Raw genomic sequence first — 27064 nt, 5'->3', positions numbered from 1 at the left:
TTGTGGGTGGTTGTTGTGTGCATTGTAATTTGACTTCCTATATGAATTCTTTTTATCCTGGTGCACAGTGAGCATGACATGCTGGTGACTCTGCTTTTCCTTGGGTGTTACTGTACCATGCAGTTAGGCATTTTCCAAGCAGAAACCTTCTTTCCTTCACCCCACACCCCAAACTGCTGTGACTATTGTCTCCAGGGAGAGGAACAGGGAAAAATAAAGGTAAGGGGCATAGTAGCTTAAGCCAATTATGAACTGTATTATTTCTCTGGTACATATACATCCTGTGCAAAGCTTAAAAAAAGTTGTGTGCAGTGATGGTTGCTCATGATATGTTATATTTGAAGGAGGCTGTAAGCTGTGGAAGGCAGCCTTGATTAAAACAGTAAAAAGTGTATATGTCATTGGTGTCTAAAGGAGCTGGTGTGCATTGCCCGATAGTATCTTCTAAAACAAGTCCAAGGGAGCAACAGGTTCCTCCTCAGGTCTGGGGCTGGAAGAAGTGCATGGCTTCTCTGGTGGCCTTGTTCAGCAGCTGGAAATAAAGGGAAGTTCATTCAAGGCAAGTGAGCTGTAAGCAGACCAGGGAATCAATGCTCAGACGGTGACCAAGCACTACCTCAGCAGCTCCTTCTGGCTTTTATCTTCTCATAGCTCTGCTCCATCACTGTGCTATTGTGAGTGAGTGTGTGCAGTTGTTATCCTTACATCTTCCCCAGTGATAAAGCTGAGCCTGAGTCATCCAGCATAATCTGGGCACCTCACTGCATGGGAGCTGGTGGATCTGGCATTCACTGGAGAGACTGCCAGGCTTCTGAGGCCTCTGCAGACTCGGGGCTTCCCCAGCCTCTGAAGCATCATCTGGTGCTGCTGTCTGGTGGGCAACACCAGCTGCCAGGTTGTGAGGAATGGCAGGAATTTTCCTGAGCGTCTTTGGCAAGCAGCAAAACAGTGAGAGCACCTGGAATGGGGATTGAAATACGAGGTGCTGTATCACATCAGTGGAAAACAGAAAATATGTAGTGTGAGTAAGGCAGAGTCTAGAGGCCTGGAGAAGGATTCTACAGCTCAGAGATGTCTGGTTTTGTCATAAGCATTTACACCACTATAAAGGGATCCAAATGTTTGCTCTTCATCACCACTTGGAGTGAGGCACAGTTAAAAAGATGCCCACAATCCTCCCCAAAACTTTCACAGGCAGCACTTCAGGCAGCCAGTGAGTGTTTTTCCTGTGCTATCATCACAAGATCACAGAGGACAGGGTCTCTTCTTTCAACACCACAAGAAGAGCTTGTGCTGGTTGGAAGTCAGGTCAGCAACCCTCTAAGGCTTGGTGGTTTTAGAGACAGATTCTACGTGAAGGGAAGAACACCTGAAGTTGGGATAATCAGCTCCTCAGGCAATCACCACAGCAGGAGAAGGCTGCACAGATACCTCCTTGCTGACTGAAGCAGAAGAAGCAGGGAACAGAGGAGGGGCTGGATGCAGGAGCAGCACAGGAGGCTAATCCCCCTGTGTTTCACAGTGACATCTGCTCTCCTGGGAAGCATTCCCAGGGAACACAAACCTCCTTTCTCATTCATAGTGCACTTATCTTCTCTTTCAAAAAATGGTCCAGACACACCTGAATCTTCATTCTGTGATAAAAATCTGCAGAAGTCCTAGCACTGCAGTACGTGGCAGTAGGAAACAGAACAAGAAAAGGTATGGGGTGTTATGCTCATTATTTTCCTGACTGTGGAAAATAATGTCTGTTTATTGAGTCCTCTCCTGCTTCAGAGTGACTCACTGATCTGCTGATGTAGACTGGGTGCAGGTAGGCTGGGTGGTGGGTTTGACAGCGTTGGCAGGCTGTCACTGTGGCAGGCATGCTGCAAGGGGAGTGCACTGAGACATCCCAGTGGCCTGGGGACTGCCAGGGCAGCTTCCCACTTCCTGCTGATGACAAGTTACGTGGCTGAGATTGTTCAAAAAAGTTTGCTGGAGGTGGAAAAACACCGTAATGACATTTCTAGAGTTGTGTTTTATATTATTCTATTAAGGCTGGTACTGGTGACCAGGTGGAAAAGAGCAGGTCCAGCTGAGGCACGCATAGCCAATAGAGCCTGGAGAATTTTGGCTTGCCATGCAGCCTGCTGGTGAGCTGGGAAGATCAGGGAATAAGGCTGACATCCTGTTTTTTGAATGCTGTAGCCTAGAGCAGGCAGAAGAGTGGAACTGGAAAAGCAGAGATATGAGTAAGGGGGAATTTGTGCAGTGTTGTAGGAACAGTCAAGAAAAGTAAAAGAGAAGAAAATTAGTGTTCTGGTGGGAGCAAATGCAGATGTTGATAATCTGTTGTGGTTTAGGTGATCTTTTCCTTCTCCAATTCCTCTCCCAGTTCAGGAAAAGGATAATTTTAATAATTTCTTACGGTCTCAGCAGGCATTATGTGAACAATTTGTGCCACAACATTTTCTTTTTAATTTTTTTGTCCTGAAGAGGCCAGTATGGCTTGGCTGTGGTAAGGGGAGGTAATGCAGGGATCATGCTTGAAGAGCTGTTGGTAATTTCTTTAGATAAGTCTAGGTTATCATACTGTTAGGCATGTTTATAGGCACATAGCCAAGCAAGGAAGGAAAAGCTGACACTTAGCTGAAAGCCCAATGTGATGCCTCTTGCTGCAGAGCTGCACTATAACAATGGACATTTATTTGTAGCTTGTTAGAGAGAACAGTTTATACAGAATATAAAGACACAAGTTTTCTGAGGCAGTCCCTGAAACATGACCAGGAGGCTCTCTTGTAGAAATCCCTTGAGTTAGTCTTGGATTAAACTTGTTTCAAACAGTCAATCAGATGCTTCTTCACACACATCATGTTTCCTTCAGACTGGGACCATCCAGCACTGCCTGAAATAGGATATGAGGTACATAAATATCTCTGCACATCTGTACACTAGGTTGGGAAAAGTTGTAGTCTAACAGCTTGCACCAAGTAAATCTAAAATACATGCCTGAGTCCGGGAACTGGTTTTGTTAGTTTGCAAACCTGTAACTCCAAAACCTGCAGTTACAAGAGGGACAAGGATGGTTGAGCAGAAGAGCTTTTCAGGGGACACAGTTTTATCCATTCACACCACAGTACTGTTTATCTAAATGGGCCAATGCACAGAAATGTTTGTTTATCAATTGTACCTTTAGTTTGACCTAAATGACAGCTGATGATCTCATCTGGAGGTTGAGCCTCAGTGCTCACTATTCACAGGACTATTTCTCCTTTAAAACTCTGTCATGCTCTTCAATTTCAAATCAAAGCATGAGCTTTGGGAGACCATCAACTCATTTGGTATTGCTATAATAAGGTTTAGGTCTTGTGTGTTTTTGAAACATCAGGCAGAGTGATTATAAATAACGTTACTTTGATGACTCACTACAGTAACACCAGGGCTTGTCTATGAGGATGAGTCAGTGCACAAGAAAGATAAATGTGCACTTGATATAGAGCAGCAATTTCACCTTCTCTTTTCCAGCTGGACACCTGCTCTTAAATCCCAGTGCTGTTGCACAGCTTGCTTAGGATTGTAGGTGTTCTCTGGGCAGAAGAAATGTGCTCCTCAGGGTCCAATAGCTCCTTTGTATTAATGGACAAGCGTTCAGAGTATGCTGGGACAGGGGGGAAGGAACATGAAGAAGTGAGAGAGGGTTCTGAAAAATCCCAGGCCATGATTGCACCCCCAGTGGGTGTTGGCCAGGTCCTTTGGGAGTGACCAGGGAGGTATAACCAAAAGTGTTGTGACATCTTGGTCTGTGTTGCATCAAGTTTTTGTTTTGTTTTTTTTTTCCAGCCAGTAGCAAATAGAGGCAAATTGAAACCCTACTTCAGCAGACAAGGATTACAGAATCCACAGGCTCTGGAGGACTCGAAGCCTGACACTTTGGCAACATTTCCAGCTGTTTGTGTCCACTTTACTTCATTCCCCTGGGTGGCAGCGGAGCCATTCAGATGCTGGCTGGGCCCCATGCCGTTCTTGCAGCGTGTGGGTGGTTCCCCCTTGGCAGAAGGCAAACCCTCTCCGGCACAGCCCCAGATCCCAGGCGCATTCCTCGGGAGCCGGCCGCTCCGATTCCCTGATTTACGATGGAAAGAAAAAAAACCAAATCCAAGAGTGGGAGGGGACACGAAGAAAAGGGGTTGGGGCCCTGTGGAATTACATCTCTGTTTATAGAAAATTTATGTTTTAATTAGGAAAACCCAGGAACTGGGAAGATTTTTATTATAATGATGGCTATTATAAACCTGGCGTTTATACTTGGGGTGCATTCAAATTTTGTTTTGTAAGTCTGGTCTTATATAAGCCGTTTTTAAAGCTATCAGATTCTGTGACATTTTTTAGGAAAAAAACAGCAGACCATTTTAAGTTCCAGTTGTACATATGCTGCTTTTTGGTAGAACAACGTGAGCTGGGGGAATGTTTTCTTTACTGTTTGGCTTTTTGCAACTGTAATGTTCTCATTCACAATGGTGAAGGCCAAACTATTTTTTTTTTTTTTCATGAAATCTGAGAGGTTGATTAACCACAGCCAGAGGGAGCAAGTGGACTGTTTCCCTAGGGTATGGAAGACCTACATTTAATCCTATCCTTGAACTGAACCTAAAGCTGTCTGGTTTGGGTACCTACCACTATCATTTCACAAAAGGAGAGAGAACAGAACAGGATCACTTGGGCTCAAGGGAAGTAACCAGAGATGCCAGTCCAGATCTGAAGTTTTCCAAGGCAGAAAACAGCACCAAAACAGAATGTTCCTGGAAAAAAAAGAAGTGGTTCCAGCTGGCATGAACATTTTCTACAAATTCAGAAAAAGCATTTCGTCAAAACCCTGGTGGGTTGGTTCTTTGTTTTTCAGGTGTACTGTGTAGCTTTACACTTTTTCTTGTGTCTAACTTGGTCACAATTGAACAGAGCATGAGAAATTAATAGATGGGTTTGATTTAAAGGATGGAATAAGTATAACTGGTTAAATTAATTTTACTCCTCTAGATAGAGAGAGGAACTGAAAATGTTTCAATACATTTAAACAAGTGACCCCTTTAGTTCTTCTCTGAAAACATATACTGCTTTTGTAGAAAATCTGTAGAAACATTGCTGGCCAATGTTTTGTCAGAAAAATTGTGGTCTGAGACCAAAATTTAGTGTTATTGCTATTGAAACTTAGAGTTCAGGGCTGCAGAAGAGCATGAGAGAGCAATATATGACCTGAGATCTATTTACTTTATCCCTGGATGAGATGTGACTAGCACCTAGCATATTCTTTAAATTCTCTTCTTCCACATCAAGACAATCTTGTATTTCTGCATTAGGTCCTGTTGTACTAGCAAAGTTTCTTTTAAATATATTTGAAGCACAGCGTTTTCATGTAGGTAGAAAGAGTACATGGAAAAGAGAAGTCTGGGCAGGAGGTGAATGAGTGGTTCCTGTTCCACAGTATGAATCCCTCTGATATGCCTGCTGTCTATAAGCAGAATTTTGACTGAAGGATCTCTGTGAGACTCATGGGTGACTATGGAAGAGTTACTAGGGTGTAGGATGTGTCTGCTTCAAAATTCTTGGGGGGTTTCCAGACTGCAGGGAAAATGCTGTGCTTCCCACTGTGTGGGTCTGATCCTAGATCTTTTGTAAGCAATAAATCAAGAAAAATCAATGATGAAAGCTGCTAGATCAGCCCCGTGTGTTGATGCCTTGAAACAAACTCAAGCAGAAACACCTGGCAAGGATGGTTTTGGAGCTACCTGGGAAGGAAAGAGAAGAAGGTGCTTATGGAGTAGTTGGCTGCCAAAATGCTGATAATAGGCATTTTTTACTTTGGTTAGGCACTTTCTTACCCATGTTTTTTAATGATTCTTAGGAAGCTGCTTTGCTAGAGATGCCACTTGTTCACATCGACGCTGTCCATCCAGCACAGACCACCACAGCATGTTGGTAAGTGAAGTTCTTGTTGGAGATTTTGTTCAGGGAAACCATGACTAATATTGCCTTCTGACTAGGCCTGAAACTTCAGACTTTTGAACAGATGTGTAGATAATGAAAAAAATCCTTCCATCTTTATAATCTTTGAGAAGCACCAGATTTACCTGGCATATATCTTGGAGGATACACATTCATTCTGATAAAGATGATGTCAGATGTAACAATGTTTTGCCTGAAAATAACACTTCAAGGTTCATCTTTTTTGAGCTCCATGCTGCATATAAGAACCTCGTATCTGACATTCAGCTGTACTGCAGCTCTTTCACTCACAGGAAGGAAACTTAAGTATAACTTATGGAATGACTGGGTCCACTATGAGAGTTGTTTTCCTTCCAAACAGGCTGGTAGTAGTTAAATCATAATAAATAATAAACCCCTCACAACGTGGTGATGATTTGGATACAAGTGCAATGTAGATTTAAATGTGCCTTGTGGTTAATTTATAAAACTAATTGCTTCCATGTAAGGTATGGTACATAAGTAGATGTTTTTTAGGACATACTTGGGGAAATTAATATAGAAATGGGGGAAGTGGAGTACAAAAAGCATGTTTGAGGGGTGACTCTCTGGACTTGTTTTTCCATGGAGAGACGATCATCAGCATCTTGTCAGTGTAGGAAAAGTAGACAATAGGCTCTGAGCTGTTTTTGTCCTGTGGTTTGGCAGCTTTTAATTTTGTGGCAAGAAAAGGCTTTTAGATCATATCCTAAACAACTGTTACATCATGTTCCCTAATTTCTCTGCTGGTCCCATTTGGTTATCTTGCAATAGGAATCATAAGGGCTTCAATTCAGATGGAAAAAAAAAAAATTCCTGGATAACAAAGAAGAAAATGACTCGATCTTCCCAGTTTGCCCTGGGTATTGATCATGTCCTGAATCCAGAATGATGAGACCCACCTTCACATAACGTTTCTGAGAGAATGGGGAGATGCCACCGCCTCTACTGCAGTCCAGTCATACCACAAATCAAAACAACAGTAATCTCTCACTCTTCTAGGAAAGAGTGAAATTGTTATTTTGAGCTGTCAGTGTCCTCCTGAACTGCAGGCTGGGCTGGGATCTTGCCTTAAGGTGCTTAGACAACCTCCCTCTCAAAATTTGAAGGCTGAGTGCAAAACCTTCCATGGATTCACAGCAGGTTATCATAGTGGGGTTCTGTCTGGTGTTGCCACACATGTGTGCAGCAGCCTTATGTTTGCCTGGCCCTCCCATGTAGTGGGCAGTGTTGGAACGTTAAATTGGATCTGCTGTGGAGCAGTGCAGGTGCCATTGCAGGCAATTGTTGCTTAGGTTTTGCTCACAGTGAGGAAAGAGGAAGTTAGGACTGAGGTAACAGCGACTTCTCCTGTACTTGCCTGAGGGTTGGTCATGGGCCAGCTGGAAGCAGCTCCCTAAAGTTCTGCCCTGGTGCCAGCCCATACACTCAGCCATTCCTCATGGGCAGCCCTGGCCCCTGTGGCTGTAGGAGCACTTCAGCAGGGCACCACAGCTGCTTTGAGTCATTTTCACTCTGCTAGGAATGAGGTCTCCCACTCTTGCCCAGAGCTGAGTTTGGGGTCATAATGTTGGAAACACCTGAGTGTTTGTGGGCCCACCATGGCTGGACCCTGGGAAATAGTCTGAGGAGTTCTGCAGTCTCTGCAGGTGGGAAACGCTGGGAATGTAGGAAGTTGATACTAGAAAACATCGTAGGAAGCCCATAACTAATGCTGAGGATGGAGTTTGCTTTGTTTCCTGATTGCCCTTAGGACTGCTCACCCTGTTTTTCTGGTGAAGTCTGCCTGTTCCACTGGTGACACTCAGTGCCAGACCAGAGTCTCCTGTGCTTAGGTCAGGAAAAGCAGGGATATGGCAGCTGCTGAAGTTAGATCCCCACCATGCCATGACACCAGTGAGGAAGTCCATGGTGAGCTGAATGGTGGCACACAGCAGAGTCCCACCAGGGCTGTGGAGCCAGCTCCTGCAGCAGCGAGCAGTGAGACACAGGGGCTTTGTGAGAGCTGGCTGCTGGCACGGCCACCTCCTTCCCACCCTGGCTGGCACTGGTGGTGGCAGTTTTGGATTACCCTCTGCTGCCTGGCACTTCCCTGGGGGACTGAGAAGTGCCCCACTGATGTTTGCTGCAACTGGGATGGATGAGAGACTTTTCTGCCATCTAAACTTTCAGCCCTTTTCATGTTTTCTGTAGGAAATCCCCAAAGTTAATTAGTTCCTGGACTGCACTGTTACATTTAATTCCACTCTCTTCAATTTTTGAGGGGAGTTGGGGCATTTGAGCAGAAATGGAAGGTTTTTCTTACGCAAACTAGTGAGCTCATCAGGAGCTTCATGGACATAATGAACATGGATTTTTTTTTGGCATGTCTAAGGACGGGGCTTCTTTGAAATCAGTAGGGTAAAGATGCATTGGAAGGGGTGATATTTACTGGACAACTCTTCCAGTTGTTGATAAGTTTGTTCTTTTAACTTTCCAATAATCAGCATAACAAATCCAAATCTGTTCTTGCTCCTCTAGCCCATCTGTCCTGCTAGGTGGTGTTGGGGTTTGCTGGGGTGTAGGTGCTGCTTTGTGTTGCACTGTTATTAAATTTCCTGTTCCTCCCCTCCTGTCTGGCTGGCTAGCCAAGATTTCAGTTCTGTGCAGTGACAGCCTGAGGACCCCATTTCACTGACTGAGTAGTTTCTGACCAAGGGCTGGAGGTGCGTGTGTGGGTGTCTGAGATGGACTTGTGCCATTACTGGGTACAGATATTTTCTCTGCAACACAGAACAGCCCTAAGAGTTTTTAGTTAGCTGCTTCCTGTCACTGACTGTGCACACAGACACACACACACACGAGTCTGCTGTTAAATTTTTTATGGAAGTCCCTTTTCAGATTCTCAGTTCAACAAAAACACCCTGCTTTGACAGGCTTGTAACAGAGCAAACACTGTTAGTGAAAGCACATGTATGCAAACAACTCCCTTCCTTCCTACTCTGTTGTTAAACCTAGCAACTCAAAATCCAGCCACCTCATTTCATGTTTTTCTGAAGGTGAGGAGGGAGGTGACTGTACTCTGATTTCCCAAAATGCTATTGTATAGAGCATTTTGCATCTTTGAATGCTCTAAGGCTTCTTTGCTAATGAAGTGCTGGAGGACTGAATGCACTATCTTGCTGTTTGCATCTTCCTTGCTGTCTGACAAGCTTTCACATGAGGGGTATCACACCATTAGAGCACACTGTCCCTTTACAAGGTCAAGTCCCAAAGGCACTATTACAAATTTACTGTTATATATTGATTCAATTATTGTGTAACAAAGGTAAGAAGTGACTTCTGTTCTTTGTGGTGGAGAAGGAAGTGAAGGATTTAGACTTTGACCATTAAAGGGGAATGAATAGGGCATGCATAGATGGCACAGCTGGCTGCACTGTATTTACTGAGAGAGGATTTGGTGTCTGACAAGTAGGTAAGATGTTGTTTAACTACCAGGAAAACTCCATGTATCCTAAAATGATTACTTATTTACCCACCCCACAAATAACTCACTGTGTCCCTATACACAAAGACATAACTGTGATAAATGTAACTATTTTCAATGCATAGGATTTACAATTATTTTTTCTCATAGGAAAAAAATAGCTTTTGGTTTCTGTAGGTCTAGGTAAGCTTTCTGCAGGTTTAGATAAGGTTTATAGAAAATGCTCCAGTTTAGTATTGGGGTCTCATATCATGGTGCTCCTTTTCTGGCACCAAGGATGGGTTGGAAGTTCAAAAAATGCCTTTGAAAAAATTAAATTTCCCTTGACATATTTCTGGAGAAAAAAAAAAGGCGAGAAGAAAAGAAAGAGACTTAAGGAACCAGAATGTAAAGCAGACAGAAAACCATGGCCTTTATGTGGATATGTGGATTTCAGAATTCTCTTTTCACTCTTTGAATTGTCTTAATTCTTTTTTTTTTTTTTTTTTTGTAAAACATGCCTCAATCTCAAAGCCACACAATCAATAGTCCTCAAGTCATCTTCTATAGTGAAGTGTCAGTCAAGCAAGATTAAGGTAGTTTATATTATCCCTTTTTAATTTAATTACTATTCATTATCAAATATTCTATTGTTTAAAACAGAATTGCAGCTGTGATCTGTATTTTTCTCTTGGATGGGGTTAGCTGTTCAGGGTGAAATTAAGCTCCACCAGTTGAGTTTTGTACTTTACATTACAACAGGAAAGAGAAACACTAAATCCCCTCAAACTTTTGCCCTCTCAAAATTGCTGGCAGGTTAGAAAGCTGACTCAAATGTTGGGTTTGATCCAGAAAGCTGACTCAGGTGGAATTGCTGAAGGTCAAAGCCTTTGCCAGGATGCCACCTGCATGAACAGCACCAATTAGATGTTCTGTCTTGTGTGAATTACTCAATTCATTTGCTGGTATTTAAATGTAGATGTTGAGATGGCTATCACTGATACCACCAGCATGGGAAGTTCATTGAATATAAAGGCTGGATCTGCAAAATTGAAATTTACAGCAGCAAATTTTAGATTTCCAACAACCCTCCCTAGTTTTCAGGAAATAAGAAAATGTCAGTTTTTTAAAGCTGAAATGGAATAGGAAAAAAGTTCTCATGAAGCAGCCAGAAGCATTTATTTGTGTGGCTCCTTGACACTTATTATTTACAGCTGGTCCCCTCCAAAGCACCCTGGAGACAGCAGATACCTAAATGTGAGCTGGACTCTGAGGTACATCAAGAACATTCATAATTGTGTCATTGTGGCTGTTTTATATGAGTTTGCTTTGCCATCAGATACTGTAACATGATCACAAAACACCACCTATTTTCAGAAGGTACAGGGTGTGTAAAGACAAGCACCTGAGATAAGCAAGACAATCTAAATGTCAATATTTAGAAAATGCATCTCCATCAAATACACCAACAAAATATTGTTCTTTAAAGTTCACCCCTCAGTCTCTACTGTTGTTCAGGTTGGTTCATTGTTCAGAAGTCCTTGAATATTCCATAGACCAGAGGCTGAGATTCAACTGACCATTGCACAGAAAGGAGTGCAGGGTCTAAATAAATCTCAAATGCTTTTAATATAGCAAAGATCTAATCATGCCTTCTTTCCTTTGGCACATACTGGAAATTTTCTTTCTTATCCCACTGGTTCCAGTAAGTCTCTCTGTTCTCAGTGTAAATATTTTCTGTACCCTGTTTATTTCTTGTCCAGTTTAGAAATGTATTGTCTTTACACAGCTTTTACTGCATCAGAGTTATTATCAGAAGGAAAGGGAAGGATATTTCAACACACACTAAAATAAGTGTTGGGTTTTTTTCAAATTTGAACATATTGCAAAGACACTGCTATTTACTAAATTACTATGAGTTAATTCTAAAAAAATTTTATTTTAATCAATTCTGGAACTACTTTATTTTTATAGTAGCTTACTATGAACACTAAGTACATAAGCATGTGAAATTTTTCAGCCCTGACAGGGCAACTCTTTTAGCTGAAGAAATTGATCATTCAGTTTTTCATTTTTTCCCCATTCTTCTTACCAACCATTTAACAACGTGCAGACCTTAATAAATGCCAGAGACAAACATCTGTCCTTAAATAGCAGCAATTTCTTCTGCCAATAAAATTGGTTTTCTCCCCCTGTATTGAGCCATGAGTTGGCAACACAAGGGCTGGGCAAGCAGGAGGCAGCACACAGAGAGACCCCCATTTATTGAGGCTGGGGATTACCATCTGGTTTTCTGCTCCTGCTACAAAATGAGTCCTAATAATAGTAGGGGGGGTGGTGTGTGCTCCAAACACAGAAAGAACACAACGTCCTTTCTCTAGCTGATCAGGTCTTATAATTTTTTTGAAATAGTATATTAGAATACTCAATCCCTTTTTAGAAAGATGTATGTTCTTTGCCTCTTCAATTGCTCTTATTTTGCAAAGTTGAGTGGGAACAAGTCCTATGGCTTATGTCACACTCATCTGGATATTATTTCCTAATGCTTCTGACAAAAAAATTAGTGAGTGCCCCCCCAGTGAAAGAATTGATGAGGATTCCCAGTTCACTGTGCCTTTATTGAATTCATGGCTATGTTTAGTTTGGGTTTCTTAGTTTGGACAAGATCTTCTAAAGTGATACTCCTGGTCTGAATTCTGTGTGCTATCAAAATGGTGGCTCTGGCCACTTCAGTTGCCAGTTGTTTCAGCTGCTTAGCAAGTGTGACAATGGTCCATCAGATCCTTGGTGTCTCTGAAGGGTTTTGAAAATGTAGTGGTTTGTGCCTGTTGGCCATACCAGACATGCTTTAGTACCTGCTGCTCTTTCTAGTTGCAATAGCCTTTAAAAGAAAACAAGAGGTTATCTTTGTGTTTCAAAAAGCCTAGCCTGTAGTGCACCTAGTCTATCTTCCATAGACATGTTTTGGATTTTAGCATCTTAGCAGAGAGCTCTTCCTTTTATTTTAGCTGCTCTCTAATCACTAGAATTGGGAACTTTCTTACCTCTTGTCCTCCCTCCCTTCCTCTCACCACAGTTTTATTTTCTATATTTTCTGACTATTAAAAATGTTAATTTTATTAGATTAATTCTAAGACTTTGTATGCAATGATAGGTACTTTTCCTTCTGAACAGTTTTGAGTAAACTTGTATTAGGTAAGTACACATATTATGTGAATGTTGGCATACATTAACACAAGCTTTTCTCCAAATGAAGCCTGATCAATTTTGATTTGCATTTTTATTCGTGAAAAATACATTTACTGGTAGACTGTTAGGGTTGTACATTTCTGTGTGAATGAACCTGAGAGTACATTAGAACTTAGGATAAATCTTGAGATACAGGCATAAGTAAGAGCATATTTCTTTTAAAAGCTTGAAGGGGTGGATGACTATCCTAACATTAGTAAGGGGACTATGACATACTTGGCCTGGTTTGGGAAACAGAAGGTATTTTCTTATAGCTCAGGATCATCCAAAACATATTTACCACGGCCTTCCTTGCATTCCATCATCTGTCCCAGAGAATGGTGAGGGAAGAAATTTGCGTTTGTAACTGTGGACCAGCTCCCACAATGCAGCCACATCATCTAATTTTCTTGATCAGAGCCAGAGCCAAACCCATTGCTCTCTTCCTCAGTGGGGCAGGATGGTTGCAGCCATCCCTGTCCGTAGCATTCTGGCAGTAGCAACATTTTTCTGGGGAAAACTCTGTGGTGCAAGCAGGGCTGTCCAAGTGGAAACAAAGCTGCTCAGCCATGAGGTGTGGAGCTGGGTGCAGGGAACCAAGCCTTCAGGCCTGGGGGCTGTATTCATGAAATAGCCAAGGAGGGCATACAGAAAACACCTTCCTCAGTGCTTCTTTCTGTACAGGCTCCCCACTACCTCCCCAGGGTGGGAATCCTAGAAGCAGCAGAAAAGAGTACACCAAGGGATTGTCCTGCTGTAGTGTGTTTTGTAGGAAAAGAAGGATAAGACAAAACAGACTACAATAATTGCAAAATATCCCTGCTCTGAAATGAGGCAAACTGCCAGAGAGCTCTTATGCAAAAAAAAAAAAAAAAAAAAAAAAAAAAAAAAAAAAAAAAATTCTGGGGATTCAGCTCTCTCACACATAAACAACTCCCTTTCAAAGTCAGAGTCCAGGGCAAACAGGCACACAATTCATATACATTCTGCTCCCTGCTGCTCTTGTCCAGCAAGCTTTAGAAATCAAGTATGTTCCACCCAATCAGTGTCAACATCATTTCTGTCACAGCCGCCACCAAACAGTGCAAGCTTGAAATTTAGCAGAATTTAGCACAATCTGTTTGGTTTGAGTAATTAGTTACTCTTTCCAAGTTCTGCCTTCCCATGCAGGAGGGAAGGAATTGTTATCAGAAGGTGATGCTTGCCAGAACACAGGGTGCCCTCTGACAAGGAGGACTTCAGCTCCATTAAACATCCCCACGCCCTCTGAACAGAAAACTCAGTGTTCTGTATTCTTATGGCTTGGAACAAGCAAATATTTCCTCACAAGCAAATATTTCCTCCTGTACATTTCTAAAGTGACCTCTCTTGCACAACAGCAGTATGCATTCAGGCAGTTCACTCTAATTATTGCTTTATAGCATTTTGCATCTGCTTCTGTGAAGTCACTGAAGTTGCTAGTATGTTTTCTTGAGTTGTTTTATTTTTAAACAACTTGTTTCTGTGTCTGTCAACAGCTGCACTCTTCATTTTACGCACTTTGAATGCATTAGTTTTCTACATTGTGTCTTGATACTGCAGCTCAGCTCCATATTGTAACCCACAGCAATCCTTTGACAGGCTGTCTGTTATGCTTTCAGGTTTTCTTCCAGATTCATAGAATTTGTTCTTGAATGACAAATAATACAATTTCAGCCCTCACAGAAATGTAAGAACTGCTAGTGGAAGTTTCACAGGGTTTTCTCAGTGTGCCAAAGAGCTCTCCATCCACAGCCAGAAGCAGGCTGGAACACATGGTTCGAATCCTTGGACTTAGCTGGTGTCACCCACTCCATCAAGGTGGGTCAGTCTCTTCTCCCAGGTAATAAGCAATAGCACAAGAGGGAAGGAACACAAGTTGTACCAGGGAAGGTTTAAATTGGATATTAGGAAAAATTTCTTCACTGAAAGGGTTGTGTAGCACTGCAACAGGCTGCCTGGGAGGTGGAGGCATTTAAGAGTTGTGCAGATGTGGCACTTAGGGACATGGTTTAGTGGTGGACTTAGCACTGCTGCTTAAACAGTTGGGCTCAGTGGTCTTAGAGGTTGTTTCCAACCTTAATGATTCTATTGTGGGTTCCATCTCATTTGTAGTAAAATAATGGGATTCCAAAAAACCCTCAGAATAAAAGTATAGTACTTTAAAAAGTGTAGTTTAAGTTTTGTAGTTCCAAATTAAATGCATTTTCTATGAAATGTTTCAGTCACTTTTTAAAATAACAGATTTGTATCCAGTGAAAAAAGTGTTGTCTAATATATCTCTGAGGCAATCTCTCTTGAAAACAGTCTACTGCAAAATTTCAGATATTCGTGTTCATAGACCTTGTCTCTATTTCTTTCTTTCTGTGGTTCATCAGTGCATTTTCTTAAGTGTGAATTTGTTAGATTGAGTGGGTTCTTTCCTTTCTAAGTTGTAATAATCTCAGATGGTGCTACAGTGCCTCAAACCCAGGCAGACTGGCAGGCAGTAACAGTGACCTGCTGAGACTGGTGGGGGTGCTCAAATGGGTGAGGACACCTGTGCGCTGCATTATTCTTCTGTTGGTGTTTGAGAACATTCAAGTCACCAATTAAGCAATTAGATGCATATCAGTGTTTGCTTGGTCTTAATCTTCCTGATAAAATACCTGGGCAGTACCAGTTTGGACAGAACTCAGGGATTAAGTAGCTCAATTGAAAAAGCTGACGTTGATATAACTGAGGCAGTGACATTCTTTCAGGTTGCTCCGTGTGACTTCTGTTATTGCTGACAGCAGCAGCCAGCTCTGTTACTGTGCTCTAAGCAATAAGGCACGCTACGCAAAACTCCGGTGATGTTACTGTGCTTCATAATTTTCAGCCACAAGCAGGACACGGGCACCCCAATTTTAAGATTGTGCTTTGGTAAAGTAGGATTTTGAGACTGCTAAAGAGCAAAGGTGTGAGTTGCATTGTGTTGGTGGGATTCCATACTGTTCATGACCAGGGGGTGACAATCCTGCCCTGTCCCTGACAGGTAATGTGTCCAGGCCATGTCTCTGGGGCAGAGAGGGTTAAGCCACTTTGAACAAAGGCTTGATTCATGTCTTCTCTTCCTCGAAGGGAATGAGAGAAAGAAACAAAAGCAAGATACAGAAAAAGCTGTTGTCAAACAAGCCCACTGCTGTTCTCTGAAAAACAAGTATGTGAGGATTCATTTTTAGAGGCGTGCTGAAGCAGCGGGGCACTGGAGGGTGGCCACAGCCACTCTTCCTCCAGGGGCTGTCATTGCCCTGCCAGTGCCAAGGACTAAAATTGCCTGGCTTCTTAGAAGAGGACGTGGTCCTGACTGTGTGCCACAAGAAAATGTCTGCTGTACAAAACCACAAGCTATTTCCCACTCCAAAGCAAAATCTTTAATCGTAGCTGTTGCTGCTGTAATTGGGGGATGGCTCCTGTGTGAAGAGGAGCCTTTCTGTCAGCATATTGAGGGGCTGGGAGGTGTCTGCCATCTCAGACAGGTGTTTGTCTGTGTAAATGAACATTATTTTCATGGCCGACTGAAAGGTCAATTTTCAGCTGACAATTGAAAAGTTGAAATAAGCAAATGCATCTAGGGAAAACAGCTAATTCTATGGCTTATAGCAGTGTTGGCACCTTTCACCACAGACAATGAGTCTATTGATTCTGCACTCCTTGACCATCAAGAAAGTAGTTATTACAAAAATTTTTTGGCATTGATTTATTAAGGGGTGGTTATTTAGTATTTGGACATCCAGGAAAGCAAGGGACTGCACTTCCTGAAGCTGGAGGAATGGTATGAAACTGCAATGTATTGCTCTCACATGGTTGCCTGTGTGTGCATCTTAGCATACTGCTCCAGCAGTTTCTTGCAAGTGCACCAGAATGTGCTGGTAAATGGAAGTCTAGAAACAGTAATTACAGATTTCAAATAGTCCCAGGTAAGACCACAAAAAAGAATTTGGAACATAGGGAGCTATGGACTTTTATGTTTCCTTATATATACAGATATATAAGTATTTTGAAATCTGTTAAATGAAAACACACTCCATTAGGCAAATTCTCTGAGAATACAGAGGAATATATATGTCTTTGAAAAAATGTGTTTGTGAGCTTGCAACATCACAGCTTTTTAAATTACTTATATTCTGAAAGTGCTAAACCCCATAAACTTTAAATTAGACTTTTCAAAACAGAATTCAGCCTTTTCAATCCAATTGCAACATGTTTTATTTGCCTACACGAACTGAAACATAAAATGATGACAACAATTATTCCTGGAAGGTATTAAAAAGTTGATCTGTATGCATAAATTGAATTATGGCTCTGGCAAATACGCACTATAAGCAAACAGACACAGTATAAACACTTCATACTCCTCTAACAACTACTGCCAAGGTCCTCTAATCATTTTAACTCAGTGCAGACTGTTGCTGTGAGATAGCCTGCCTGTATTCGATTACATATGCTCAAAAATAGGAAGATTAAAGAAACAGTGAAGGGGACAAAAGAGATTCCTTGAAAAACTTAGGGAGGCAAGGCCAGAAGAGAAGGTAGTGAAGATGGAACCAGCTGCAGTCTCAAGGACTGGCTGTTCAAATTCCTGAGTGACACAGAGAAACCATAGGGGAACCCAGCTGCCAGGAACTCTAAAGGCATTTCAACAGCACATTTGTGAAGTGCAATTTTGCAAAAGACTTATAAACTGACCACACTGGGCAGGTTTTCCTGGGGTTAGGAAAAGACATGGTCTTGCCATGAAAACTACTGCTCTGCCAGACCTGATGTTCTGCTACAAAGCGTAGTTTTCCTCGTGGAATTGATGTTATACTGTTCCTTGGCTATTAGAGTTGTTAAATAACAACAATAACCACAAGCAAGCAGCTCTCCAACATGGAAAATTTCAATATTTGCACAGAGCAAGGCTTGCTGCAGTGAAAATCAATGTTAGAATACCAGGGAGGGAGCAACCCAGCAGTAGTGTGTGTTGTGCCCTCCAGCCACCCCAGGGACAGAGTATGTGTTTTGTTGCTATTCCGGTTACAAGTCAGCACTGAAAACTCATTGCCCATCCACAAATGTGTGCTTCTAGAAAGTAACAATTTAAAAAACTAATGGGAAAGTGTATCATAAAGTGGGGTTGCTGTTTTCACCCAGATGAATGCTCTGGGGGTAAATGCATTCAAGACTTGGAGATGCATCCATCTTGCAGTACTGAGGAACCACTCAGCCCAGTGGCCTGGACTGTCAAAGACTCTTTTCTTCTCTAAAAGTTACTGTGTCATGCAACTCAGTGTTGGTCTTGTTGCTGGACTCCAGGACTTGAACAGAAAATAGGGAATATTGCTCAGACATTGAATTTTAATAACATGATGGTCAGTTTGTTAAGAATAAGGCAAATGACCTAACACAACTTTTCACCTTCAGTCTGTATGAGATTTACCCAGGGTCCATGTGCTGTTTGCAGCAAATGTAGGATGCACTGTGAAGGTCCTGAGCTGGGGAAGAGGTTTTAACTCCATTTTCTCCTATGTCTTTGGAACCTTTCTCTTTAGGACATCTTCCACAAACCGTGTCCAGAATGCCTGCTATATGAAAAAGAAGGGAGAGCCTTGGAAACCATATGCAGATGGCCTGAACCAAGCTAAAAGTGGAGAGAAAGAACAGACAGCCTAGGTAGGTGATGAAGCATATGTTCTACAAATCCAGACTGCCTTAAGCTAAAGCAAACAAAGCAAGCTGGGGAAAGTTACAATGGTTTAGATTTCCTAAGTACAACAATTTTTATTTAATGTTTGAAACAATTTTCCCTCAAGGGATGTCCTTTCATTTTAAGTTGGAGAAGGCTGACAACTCATCCTATGAAAATTTTTTCCTTTTGCTGGAAAGAATTAATTTTTTGGCTAATCCAAAATATTATTTTCCCCTCTCGTGTTCATCACTCACCTTTCAGTATGACTCCCTCACCATTTCAGCCCATTACTTGCTTGTTATTTAGAAAAGAAGTAGATTTTCCATAACTGTTCTCTTATTATTTTTGCTAAATAACCTGATCTGATGTGGCAGTTTGTATGCTTTAGAATTATAGCTTTCTCAAGTGCTCAGATGACATGAAATGGAAATGATGCCTAACTCAAGTTGCTCAGTGCCAAAACACGGTTCTGGAAGGAGAATGGGCATCTCCTCGAGACCTAATCCCCCCTGTGCTAGTAAATTGTAAATGACCAGTTCAGAAATCTGCACTCCAACAGCTCAGAAAGTTTCCCAATGGCCCCAAGAAAACCTGGTCTGTGGTAAAAGACCTGGCACCTTTGTATGTTATTTGATAGGAAGAGGAGAGAGCGAGTGCATCCTGATCGGGAGGATCATGGTCCTGTTGGTCAGAGCGAGAGGCAGAGACTGCAATGGGCAGTAAAAGAAGATTTGCTTTACACTTAGGTAAAATGTTTTGTGCCAATTAGGACAATTCAGCTCTGCTACAGATTGCTGGGGAGTGAGGATCCCATTCAGGAAAGTCTTTATGAATACCTGTCAAAATGGTATGGCTGCTTCATCCTGGGGTTGGATGTCTTTCTCTGGTTCTGTCCAGAGTCTTCTCTGTATTTTTTTCTGATTCATAAAATATTCGTTAGCTGTTTTGTCCTCTTCTGCCATAACTTATTTATAGTGGTAAAATTCAGACTCACTTCTGAAGCAATTTTCCACCATTTCCTCTGAAATAGTATTCCCTGCCTGTTAGCATTCTAAGCCTCTAGTCAGAGGAAAAAATAAACAGCCGGAAGATCACCAATCTAAGATCATATCCACAGGCAGAAGAAATCCTCAGAAGTTATAAGCACCCTGGGGATCACCTGAAACTATGGCTTTCAAAGAGTTTAGCAGGACCATGCCTTCACACCTCATCTTTGTAACCATCCCAAATTAGCCTATGTGCCACCTTTTCCATTTCTGGAAGCACATAAGCTCCAGCCATGCTCAAACCTATCCCACTGTCCACACACAGAGTCTCCAAAACCTTGCATTGATTAGAAATTCTCATGAAGGTGGAAATACCCTGTGATGCCTGATCCAGGGGTTTGCTGGTGGGCATAAGGTCCATGCACAGGGACTCATGAGTGCCGGTGACACAAGTGCCACTGAGTTCACATGGCAGTGGGGGTCAGTGCAGGCAGGGCAATGACACTGGTTGCAGCCCCGAGAGGAACATTAGAGTATTTTGCTCTTCTGACACCAGCAAAATGAATGACTGTGGTAAAGTTTGAGATCCATTTGTGCCTATTGCTGGGAACAGGAAGAGGAGCAAGTAAATAAGACTGGATGTGTTATGGCTAGCTGTCTTTCGTTCTCTTTGATCATTTGAAAAGAGAGATGACTGCTTACTTTAGGTTATTAGGCATGTTTGTTATACATAAGGATTCATGGACTTAGTCATGCTTTAAAAAAAAAAATTTGCTAGAATTACAGTGACTATTAATTAAAATTCTGTGACTGTTCTGAATGAAGATAGCAGTAAGTATCAAGGCACTGGGTAAATGCATTGTGCTAGTATAATGTTTCCTTATATTAAAGGACAACACAAACTTAAAGAAGAGAAATGTGGGTAAATAATGTGTTAATCAGTGACAAATTTAAGCATATACACATAAATAAAATTTCATAACTTTATGATGTTTTATTACCAAAGCCAAAATATTTCCAGAGGAGTAGATTTCCACTGGAGGAAAAAATTCTGTGGAGTTGTAGCAACATAGTGACAACTTTTACATATTGTTTGGAAGAGGAAAATTTTATTAAAACATGAAAGGCCAAGGAATTTTATTCTGTGGATTGCTAGAAATCCAGAAAACAATTAACTGTGGGCAAATCCTAAGGAATTACTTTTCTCTGAACTTGTTTAGAGAAATTTATTCACAGACAGTTCACATTGAACATCACACTGAGTAACCAGCAAAATACTTTTTTTAATGGTGATTACTTATGGCATAGAAAAAGAAACCAGTTTAAAAGAAAAAAAAGGATATTGCTTTGCAAACTCTGTTTTGTGTAGCTCCTTCTGTCAAAACCTTTGTGGGGAGACTGATCCCAGCAGGAAAGCAATCTTCTGGAAATTACAGCAAAGTGGAGTGTTTCCCAGATGGGTGGAAAGTTCCCTCTTGATGCGCAATAGTAGCTCCAAATAGGTGAGAGCCGTGCTTGTAGGATCCTGGGAGTGCTCTTTGAGTTTCCTGCTATAAACAGTAGGCATTAAAGACAAGCAAAGTTTAACTTTCCTGATAAACTGAAGCACTGAATTCAGTTGCTCAGAAGGCTGCAAGAGTTCTCTGGCAGAGGCTGTTGTCATTTGTCTAAACTGAAAAAGCTGTGAAAGCACAGGTTTAACAGAGCTCCTGAAACTTTGTGCTAGGACACTTCCTGCAAAAATGAGGAGGGCAGATATTTTAAGGTTAAAAAAGGGTGGAAACTGAGATATTCTACAGTCTTGCTTAATGCTCTGCTCTGCTTATTGACTGGAGAAGTGATTTGGTTAAAAGGTGGTGGAATTTCTTTTTGTTCTTCTCACTGAGTTTCTGAAAGGCCAAATACTTAGGCTGTGGATTTTTAGAGGGAAAACTTTGATGTTTTTCTCAAGGTAAAGCAAGGCAAATTGGAAATAGGAGCCTTCCTACAACCAAAACATGAATGTTTAAATTTACTCTGAAAGTAGGCTGAGCCTTACAACTTTCTGAACTTTCTTCTGACAGCCGTGCCCCTTGGGGGCTCTCTGAGGTCCTGCTGCCCACCACAGCCCCAGACGCAGTCTTAGCGTCACAAAACCTGTGGGATCATATGTCAGCCCTGCAGTGATTGTTCCTACAATATCCAAGGCCCTCACCCTGCAAGGAGAGATTGTAAGAGAACTCCTTCCACCTACTGCTCTCCTACATTTGGGTGGATAACTCACAAAATTCTATGTGAATGGCCCAGTGCAAAGCATGAATTTAAGCCCCCTGGGACCGACATGTAGGAGGAATTTGGAGTGTTAAATGTCATTTCTCTCAAGCTTCTCTTTTTGCTTTTTCTTGCCTGCCTGCTTTAATTTTCAAGGTCTGAGGAAACTGCAAGTATAGACAACCCAGCCCCAGAGGCAGGGGATGTGTGTGAGGTGCTCCTGTACTGTGCAGCCCTTACAGGATGAATTCTTCCACTGTCTCCTAGTCCTGTGTGGGCATATCCAGGCCCTTGCCCAGGTGTTGGAGTGCCACTGCCCATGAGCAGGAGCTGCTCCCAAAGGCAGGGGCAGCAGAGCTGTGCACAAGTTGCTTTCCTGCTATGAGCTTCAGCTTCCTCCTCTTGGGAAATACGGGAAAGGCAAGGGGGGAGGGAGGAGTTAGTTCACAGCAATTCCTGCAAAGACTGTGATTCAGTTATTTGTTCTTCTACGAACGCCCTAGCCAGATGACTAAGGCAGATCTGCAGGCTGATGACCCAGAAACAGTAGAGCTAAATTTCACACGTAGTGGAAAGGAAAAGTAAGTTAAAAGCCATATACAGACTGTTATCTTCCTACTTTCAGTGGTTTGCCTCCCAGTACAAGCCCTGGCCAAAGATATAGCACAGAGATTTGCTCAGGGGTTTTTATCTTTTTTTCTACCTCTTCCTCATCTCAGGAATCTGGGCTATCTGAGGTTACCTACACCTGTGACTATTGAAATCAGCAGCAAATAAGCTCACCACAGCTGCTGGGTCTCTCAGATGGGAGGATTGGGGTGGGCTATTTCCTTTTCTTGTTGAAGTTCAAGGTGCTGAGATGGAGGCTGCTGGGTTTACTACACCTTTTCTTTCCCTCAGGTAAGACATTTTTCCTTGCAGGGCAGGTGGAAAGGAAAAAGAGGAGTGTTAAGTGTAATAAATCTGTTTTGGTAGCCTGGGCTACTAAGCTCCTGCTGGAGACGCAGGAACCTGTCTCTACCTTTATCAGAGGATGGGTCTGTGAGATGGCTGCAGCAACTTCTGAGGAATTCAAGACAGACTGGATAAATGTAGGGCGAAAGGTGCTTCTTGTTGTTGCTTCAGGTTTATTTGTGAAAGGCCTTTCTGTGAACAGAAAGCTTAAAGCTACACTGCAAAGTGGGTGTGAAGCCATCTACTGCAGTCTAACTGGTTAAACTGTGCCTAATATCAACCTGATGCTAAGATAAAGCAAAGGGCTTCAGTATTTTTTTTTAATTTTTACATTTCTTTTGACTGCAGTGAAATTCTCTGGGAGGTTGTCTGTGGTGCCACTGCTGGGTTTGGGCTGCTGGGTTGCTCTCAATCTGTGATTCCTCAGTGAAGCATTGTACTTCTTGGGGTGCTCTGGATGCCTATGGAACCTGATGTACCTCATCCCAGCATCTGCTTGTGGGAACATGTGGCAGGACTCTGTAGAGGGCAGGATTCCCAGCCTGTGTATGTGCATACCTGCAGGAGCCTGCAATCATAAATACACTCAAACTCTTGGCTGAAAATCTCCAAATATCTCTGTTTTCTGGTCTTCCTTTTGGAAGACTAGCTTTTTTTTTTTTTTTAAGGTGCTTTAATGAAATACAACTTGAATGTTTTAAGCCCCAAACAGCAGATGACCCTAGCAGTACAAAAATCCCTTTAGAGTCCTCAGTCATGTAATCCTGTGTGCAGCATGCAGGGCAAGATGAGAAAGTTCTTCTCTTCTCACCATGTTCCTCTGTCTGGGTGACTAGGCAGTATCTGATGTAGAGGTGTTGTGCACTGGCCGTTACAGGAGCCACTACCTTCAAAACCCGATACCCTTGTTTGAGCCTTTAATAAGTGTAGCCATGATTTCCAGAAAGTGGCCCTGCATAGTTAAAAAGTAATTCAAAAAATGAATTTTTATGAAAATGAAAATATTATGCTATTTGATTTTTTCTTTTTTTTCTTTTTTTTTTTTTTTTGACTAATTCCTCAAATATATGAATATTTTCTCATTCCTGTACCATGATATAGACTATAAATGTAGAGGCTAGTGCAGCTCCCTTATTATATGGTTTGCAATAGGAGAATATTTGTTTCTCTCTATACCACACTAAACAGGTCAGTCTCCATAATCCATCAACTGGATTGCTCATTGTTAATCCAATCCCCACCACCATTTTTACCCTTTTGCTGTCTTCATTCTGCCAGAGAATGAATTCTGTGGGGCATGTTCATACCTTTATTCCATACAAAGTTCATAAACCTTCACAAGATCAAAATTACTAAAAAGCAGTGGTTTTGCATGTGTTTCCTAGTGCTTTCTCTCTCTTAATTAGTTTTGGTTTGTAATTTCTCATGATTAGCACAGTGTATCCACACTTCCATCATAAATGCTACTGGAAAGATGTACTTCACACACGATCCTATTTTTAAATGCTGGGTTTTCCCAGAGCTGTGAAATATCTTAGGTGAGTAACCTTTCCCTGAAGGTGGGCCATGTCAAGGCTTCTTTCCTCAATGAACAGGAAGAATCCAGAAAAAATGAAGGCAAGCATCCAAGTAATCTTTGCAGGGAGTGAGAGTGTGTGAAGGGAACCCTCACTCAGCAGTCAAGTTTGATTTAGTTGTTTATACATGTGGCAAAAAAGAAACTTGTGAGAGGGGAGAGAACAAGAATGGATGTGTTTAGCTGCAAAGAGGATCAAGGAATAAGATTTGGAGGAGGCAAAGTCACAGAAGGTCAATCACTGATGTCTGTGGAGTGCTGGAACTATTGGGTGAGGAGGTGCAAATCAATTCACTTATTTCTGTAGTAGCTCTGCAGCCTGCTAGGGCATGTGTTTGCTTGAGGGATGCTGCAGGGCTTGCTGTCACTGTAGTAATAAATGCCAGAAATGCAGTGAAATTCACATTTACTCATATTGTGATGGAATTGATACTCATATCATCCTTTCCAATTCAGAGGATCCTCTCTGATGACAAAACTGGTGTTGTGTCCAAAAGAAACAGCAAAGAGAGCAACTCACATAACTCTGGCATGAGCCATAGTACAAAGGGGGAAAGGTTTGATCCCTGATTTGTGTTTTCCCGTGACCAGGGTGAGGTCTGGACTGTGAGTGCCCTCCTTCCCAAGAAAGTACATTATGTTTATCAGCTATTTCTCCCTTTTACCCTGATGAGTGGCTCGTGCAAATTTGAAAAGTTTGGTGTAGATGGAGCCAGATGCTTTCCATGAGACTGTAGGGCTTGGTAAGTGGATAAGGTGAGGTATGTAGGTTTAAACCCCCATAAAGATTTGAACCTGACTTCCTGTGTCATTTCTCAGTGTTCTGAGTGCTGAGGAAAAGGAATTACAGGGCCCCCCTCCTCCTATCATGCACTCTGAAATTGATTTTATGGCCTCAAACTCTTGCACACTCAAAGACCAATTCTGGAAACAGAAGGCTGTGAGCCAAGTAACTTGGTGGTCTTGGGCCTGGAGAGGTATAGATTGCCAAGGAAGTTCATGGCTCCTGGTATGCTCTCAATGCCACGACTAGAATAAAACTAGTAGAAATCCTAAATCAGTGCTTAACTTTACTGCTTTTTTCTCCCACTCTCTTCTGGAAGGACTGTACTTCAGAGGGGACCAGAGTGATAGCATGTTGAATGTAGGTGTGGATTTCTGATCCACAGAGAAGAACCTTTCCGAATGTTGGAGATTCCTCTTTGAAGTGCCTCAAGTACAGATCAATATAGCTAATAACATGTAAAGGCAATCTCCTCATAATCCTTTAGGGGAGAAAAAAAAAAAAAAAAAAAAAAAAAAAAAAAAAAAAAAAAAAAAGCAGGACTGCAGTCCCACCACAGTGGGCTGTTCTAGACTGTCCAGATCCATCACTGCTGAACATGTGGGATGGTGGGATCACTTTTCTGGGAAACCTCCCTATTTCACACCCAGGGCAGGGTGTCACCCTGTAGGTAGAAGCTGAGGTAGTGGAACAAAGTAGTTTTCTGAAGAGGTCACAAAGGCAAAATACCCTTAGCTAGCTTTCCCAAGGGTTTGTCCTGGCTTGGGAGAACAATACTGGTCTGGTTAATTGGGGGAAGAGAAAACTTGGGATGAGTTTCCCTGCAGTAAGGGCATGGGGCCTCCAGTTTGTGCATCTGTACCTTGTGTCAGCAGTCACTCCTGATTTTTGTGTGCTGCAATGTCAGCAGGATCCTACCCAATGTCCTCAGCAGCCTGCTCTAGCATGGACTTTTGTTATGTGTGAGGTTACTCTGAGACATATTCTGGGTCATCATGAGCTCTCATTTATCTTTTAACTGAGTGTTCATTTGTCCTGGTGCAGAATTTTGCCTTTGCTGTGTTCAGTGATCTTAGACTGATCTGAGACCTCCACCCAGGTAGCTCTGCAGTCTACAGAGCAGAAACTGAGCTGCTTCCTCCAGTGGAGCCCCTGGTGTCCATGTGTAAGTGTTTATACACACGTGTTGTCTTCCTTTCCAGCTCCTTCTTTCTGTCCTCTTTTTCCATTTGGTTCTGCTTTGCATTTTATTTGCAATGTGTTGTCCTGTTGTGACTATTGCTCATGCATGTTGAGTTAGGGTTCCCCAAGGAGTCTGTCTGGCACTGGGAAATTAAGTTTTTTTGGCTTTTGCACTCTCAAAGCCCTTTATTATAAGCTGGAGTTTTTGCTCCGGGGTAGTAGGATGTTGGGAAGAGCTGAAATATGGCACTGCTGAGAATCAATTAGTGTAAAAACTGCACTAGTACCCAACTACGTGCTGATTACTCTGCCCCCAAAGGCAAATGTGTTTGCAGTTTAGGTCACAAGTGAAATAAGCCTGCTGAATCTCATTCTAACATGTCACTCTCTTACGGACTTTCTTCTCCACCCCAGTGCTTACCTCTAGACATGTGAATTTTCTTGTTGAGACCTAGGAAAAATGTTTTGGAATAGCAGATCCCTCCCTTTCTCTCCCCTCAAAAAATAAGGAAATCATCTTGCAAATATGAAACTGATTTATTTCAAAGTGTTTTGGTCTGGCAGATAGCAACAAGGAGACACTGGTTTTGTTCACAGTAGAAAGGTTGTCATCTCATCTTAAATCTTCAGATCTGACTTACTCTGCACAAAGGATCTGAGCTTGTCCTCACTGCTTGCTGTGGAGATTTGAGAAATGTCTTGCACATCCCAGGCATGTGATTTCTTTTCCTTTAAGAGTCCCTGTAACACTGGCTTTGCTTCCACACTTAATTCACACACCAAATTGATGAATCAACTCTGATTCTAGTTACAAGGTGATCTTAATTAGTTAAGGAATGTACCAGCTTCTCTGCTGTTGAATACTGTTGCACTTCCCAAGAAAGTGGTAATGGTTAAACATTCTGCCAGTCTGGAATTGAGTAGCTTTTGGGCTTTGTTGGATTCCAGA

The 27064-nt window shown here is 42.1% G+C and overlaps 1 long non-coding RNA gene across 1 annotated transcript in view; it reads left to right on the top strand.

Moving 5' to 3' along the window:
- LOC121469149 (uncharacterized) overlaps window positions 1-27064 on the top strand; it is a 177408-nt gene that overhangs the window by 2398 nt on the left and 147946 nt on the right. The window contains exons 2-5 of the long non-coding RNA XR_012053730.1: window positions 69-219; window positions 3823-4858; window positions 5882-5955; window positions 18247-18367. This is a non-coding gene — a long non-coding RNA (uncharacterized lncRNA). The remainder of the gene's footprint in view (window positions 1-68; window positions 220-3822; window positions 4859-5881; window positions 5956-18246; window positions 18368-27064) is intronic.

The sequence above is a fragment of the Taeniopygia guttata genome, chromosome 1A, assembly GCF_048771995.1.
Source record: "Taeniopygia guttata chromosome 1A, bTaeGut7.mat, whole genome shotgun sequence".
Classification (NCBI taxonomy): Eukaryota; Metazoa; Chordata; class Aves; order Passeriformes; family Estrildidae; genus Taeniopygia; species Taeniopygia guttata.
This window is presented reverse-complemented; position numbering and strand designations above follow the sequence as displayed.